The sequence below is a fragment of the Alosa sapidissima genome, chromosome 4 (assembly GCF_018492685.1).
Source record: "Alosa sapidissima isolate fAloSap1 chromosome 4, fAloSap1.pri, whole genome shotgun sequence".
NCBI lineage: Eukaryota > Metazoa > Chordata > Actinopteri > Clupeiformes > Clupeidae > Alosa > Alosa sapidissima.
In genome coordinates, this window is record NC_055960.1 from 26,196,231 (window position 1) to 26,201,230 (window position 5,000).

Sequence of the window (5,000 nt, forward strand, 5' to 3'; positions counted from 1 at the left end):
ACCCTCATGTACTCCACTCACTAGGGAATCCAGGGAACAAAAATGGAAATGTTTCTCTCTGGAATTTTCCAAATCGCGCACCTTATCCAAGCAAGAGCTTTAGCTCTCAAATGCTTCATTAGGATGGTGGATTAAGGTCAAGACATCCTTGATTATTTGGTTGTTGATGTTGTTGTTGTTGTTGTTCTGTGCATTCTTCTGGTAAATTATGTTGCCACACACACAAATAAATACTAAAATTGTGTTTTTTTTACATTTTGTTCTACATAAAATAAATAGATGAAAAGTAATCACAATAGGCCAATATAATCATCACATTTTGAACACCGCCAATGCTAAGCATTCTAGAGTTACTTGACTTACTGAGTTACTTGACCCCACACCCATTAGCGCACTTTCTCTCTCTGTATGTGTGTGTGTGTGTGTGTGTGTGTTTGTGTGTTTGTCCTGGTGCAGGCACAAGTGTGAGGGCTAGCGGGGGGAAAGCTGCTGGTCATAATCACCCAGAATCCCAGCCATGCCACGCAGGAATGTTTGACCTCCAAGAGGAACACAGTTGTTAGCTAGCATGTGTGTCACCAAGTGTGAGTGTGAGTGTTGGTGTGTGTGTGTGTGTGTGTGTGTGCACTATGTGTGAGGGCGCTGTGTTTGTGCACCTGGCAGTAAGAAAGACTGCTCCCCGAAGACCATGGGCAGATTATTCAACATCTCATTTTACACAAAATGGCTGGGGCTTTGCAGGCCAATGTTCAAACAGACGGGGGGCAAAGCTCTGCCCCATGCCCTTTTGCTACTAGCACTCTTAAATACCTCTGTAGTCTCAATACAGGGATAACAAACACAGCAGCTATGTTCTGACAGCATGTTGGGTCACCTTCAAGTCCACACAGTTTCCCCATTCAACACGCAGAATCACTTCCCATGGAACACTTTTGCTTCGCTAGCAGAGGCTTTGGATATACTGTAAAAAGGATCTGGCAAATACCGAAATGTAGGTTTGCTGTCACAATTTTCAAAAGAATGAGCCTCTAAAAGCTGCACAAAACAAACGTGACATTCGAGTGCTTTGTTTCGCACAAGTTGAGTTGAAAAAGTGTAAAGTCAAAATCATGTTAGTCATTAAGGGAGTATTGCTGCAGTAGAGACGGACTCCCTCTGGATAGATCTTTTTCATCTAACCCAGACGTTAACCTCCTGTTAGGCAGTTCCCAGCGCCGCTTGCAGCGGAACGGCAATTACAGACCAGAGAGGAGAGTGTCGTCAGCACACATCAGCAACATTCACTAATTAAGCAAGCGGCTGGGGGGTAAGAGCTGGGGGGCGGTTTAGAGCGACCCACAGAATTAATACAGAGAAAATGGGTGTGTGTAGGAGTGTGGAAGCCATGTGTGTGTGAGAGGGTTTTGTCTCTGTGTGTCCACGTGTGTGCTTGAGTGTGTGTGTGTGAGAGAGAGAGAGAGAGAGAGAGAGAGAGAGAGAGAGAGAGAAATGAAATAAAAGAGAGAGAAACGGCTAACTTTTGATGATGACTTGAATAATTCATCAAGGAGAATCTCAAATTGAAAATAATTAAATCAACAGATGGCCCTTCTCTCTCTCTCTCTCTCTCTATCACTCACTTTCTCTCTCTCTCATTCACTTTCTCTCTCTCTCATTCTCTTACTGTCTCTGTCTCACTCTCTCTCTAACCCTCTAGTGAAGTTTTTTTATCTTCTGCAGATTCACAAATTCTCCATCCAACAACTCTTTGCTAGACTGAATGAAAGTTTCCCTTTATGTTCTACACTGCCATAATTCACCATTACTGTGGGAACTCTTGAGATAGAATAGTTAACACACAGAATAAGTGATATAAGCAACCACAGTCTACAACACACACAAACACACACTTGCTCTCATTTGATCTTGCAGTTCCTTTTTCAAGTTCTCCTTCATGGTCTCTTTCTATCAGTTTCAGTCACTCACACACACACACACACACACACACACACACACACACACACACACACACACACACACACACACTTCCTCTCTGTCACTCTCATTAATTACACTATTCCCAGAATGCTTGTCCTCTCCATCTCTCCTTACATAAGAACCATATGTTTGTCTATTTCTATTTGTGTGTCTGTGAACAACGGATGTGTGTTCTCAATGTGTGAATGGAGATGGAGAAAGTTAAGATAGAGATAGATCAGAGAGAGAGAGAGAACGAAAGCGAGACCGGCTATGTGAGATCATAGGTGCTAAGTGATTCGATGAGTGTGCAGGCAGTATGCCACTGACTATTAACTTCTTTAGGACTTCTGTTTAAATACAAGTACAACACTAGGCAATTATTGAACAAGCTGAAAATGACAATGAACCTCCCTACGGCGAGTGTCACAGGCTACTCTGACACAGGAAACAGTACGACAGATAACAGATAACTCACAGACCTTATCAGAGTAAAGCACTCTACCCGTAACACAACAAACCAGGCAGACAACAGACATGGCCATGCGCCTCTATTGCCTCAATAGAGACACGCATGGCTCAATGGCAGCCCTAATCTCCAGGCTCAGGGCAAACCGAGGGGGAGGCTAATCCTGCTAAGCTGTTAGCATTGTGACACTGACCTTGCTGGATGACCCCTTAGTTGAAAATGAGAGCAGGGGAAAGTGTTCAGGAGGCCGGGGATGATCGTTGCACCGCCGACGCACCAGACGATATCAGAGGCAGGGCATTAGAGGTAGCATAGCCTCTCACTAATTTGGTTGCTAACATATTATGTTATGTTATGTTATGTTATGTTATGTTATGTTATGTTATGTTATGTTATGTTATGTTGTCTGGTAACATGTTAGTTACACATTTAAATTTGAAGGACGTTTGTGCCTCTTTCTAGTTTTTTTCTACACTAGAGTTGTCATTTCAGTCTTGGAGCAATATATTTTTAGACTATCCTTCAGCTCCTTGGCCGTCAGAAAAACAATTTCAGCGCTAAATCACCTATAATTACCAAGACCGCTGACTTCACCGAGACCAAAATTATAAGCGTAACATTTGTCATCGTGAAACGCATGAGATAATCCAAACATTTGCTGGCCACGACATGGGACCGTGAGCGCAGCATCTGGCCTCATTTCAATACTAATTACATTACACAGCCCGACTGTTGTTGTCAGATCGAGCAACAGACACATTTTCAGCAAAATGCAGTTGCAGTTAACACAAGAGCTGGAGGAGAAGCAGATTCCAGTTTGAGCTCCCCTAAAGCAGTACCAACTGGCCGAGTCTGAGGTGACAAGGTTAATATATCAGCGAGTTTAAATCAGGTAAGTATAAAGCAGCTTAGCGCTAAACCTGAGAATGCTAATGGGACTGAGGCACACCTCAGAACTGAATTACAACGGGCAACAGCACAGTCGGCCGTTTCACCAGCCCGCCCCATCTCAATGAAGAGGGCTGCAGGAGGTCTGCTGACAGTATGTTTAGTGTGAAGTAACTGGTCATGGTTACCTGCATGCTTTGTAGGGACAGCGCTAGTGACCCAAGTAGACCCCTCTGTATATGTTGTAATCATTAATGTTATTGCGAGTGAATGGGGGGTGGGGTGGGGGTGGTGAATGGAGGAGGGTGCAGAATGCCAGAACACATGGTATGGCTTGAGGGGTAAGTGGCAACCTAAAGACGCAGATGTGTAGCCAATAAGTTAAAACGAGACAAGCTCCTCCCAAACTTCTGTTACATTATACTATACTGCTAAACTCTGGCCGTGCTCAGATCGACCAAGCTGCATTAGGCATCAGCAGAACTAGGGAAATTGTATGAAACACTGAATAAGAATATTTTCAGACAGCACACATAAAAACTCCTTTTAAAATAAACAATTATTTACTCACTCTACATCCACACCAACTTATAAGTTTAAGGCGGGGATCACATTGGCCAGCGGCAAGCAGCAACAGCAAGCGTAGCGCAACGCTCAGACCATAATATGTTCTCGTTCATATGGTAACATAAACAGTTTGCCTTAACTGACAATTGAATATGCTCGCGTTGCTCTTTGAAAGTTGAACCAAGTTCAACTCTCAGCTTGTTCAACACTAGCGTTACACCAGCGTTCTGCCAAACCATAAAGTACAATAGGAAACCTGCCGCTTGCCGCTGGTCAGTGTGATCCCCGCCTAACTGTCACCAACACAACCAATAATATTAAGTCATCATCATTAAAGTCATCAACCCCCAGTGGCGTCTGAGAGAGTACCCACCTCAGGTCTCGGGCTACGATGGCGTGGGCCCCCTCGGTGCGTAGGGAAGTGGGCTGTCGTTCCTGGCTCCAGAGGCCAATCCCATGCTTTACCTGGCCCTCGTCACGAACCCTGCTCTCTCGCAGCCTGGCACTGGAACAACTCTCACATCACCAGGGGCAACAACAGCAGACCTCCCCTCTGTTCTAGAAATCTGAGGGCAGAAGACGAGATAGACTATCAGCTAGACAGCTACCGATTGGCTGCTATGCCACTTCCTGGTTTCAGGGAATTAAGGCGGGGTCAGTGTTAAATGGAGGCATGATTTCCTGTCAACAGACACATTACAACAGTACATTTACATGGAACAAATAGTTTGCATTCCTGCGGCAAGTTCAGATTATTAGGAACAGAGGAACACAGAACATTAAAATACTACGGAGCCTGTCAACTGATGCCCTGATAAGTGATTTACCATAAGTACCTGCCAAATTACAGGGCGAAATGCAACGACCTGGAATCTGGCCCAGACAGAGTCTGAAGTCTGTTATGAATCCAGTTTGACAGCTCATCATTCACATGACACTTAAACATACATCATTCTAAATTTGCTGCTTCAACATATGATTTTGCAAGTCCAAGACACCGGATTGGATCGATTTTACATACAATCACAGACACATACGATACATACTGTCAGACCATCTGTACACATCATAACATATGGTAATGTCACTGTCAATAGGTTCTTCTGTCAAATTCAGTGGA

The 5,000-nt window shown here is 44.1% G+C and overlaps 1 protein-coding gene across 3 annotated transcripts in view; it reads right to left on the reverse strand.

The window, feature by feature from the left end:
- Positions 1–5,000, reverse strand: part of nckap5l (NCK-associated protein 5-like) — a 79,396-nt gene that overhangs the window by 58,397 nt on the left and 15,999 nt on the right. For 2 of the 3 annotated variants that reach the window (XM_042089691.1, XM_042089690.1), the window contains exon 2: positions 4,254–4,446. The exons of the other annotated variant lie outside the window; for it this stretch is intronic. The gene's annotated coding sequence lies outside the window, so the exon portion shown is untranslated. The remainder of the gene's footprint in view (positions 1–4,253; positions 4,447–5,000) is intronic. 3 annotated transcript variants of the gene reach the window in all.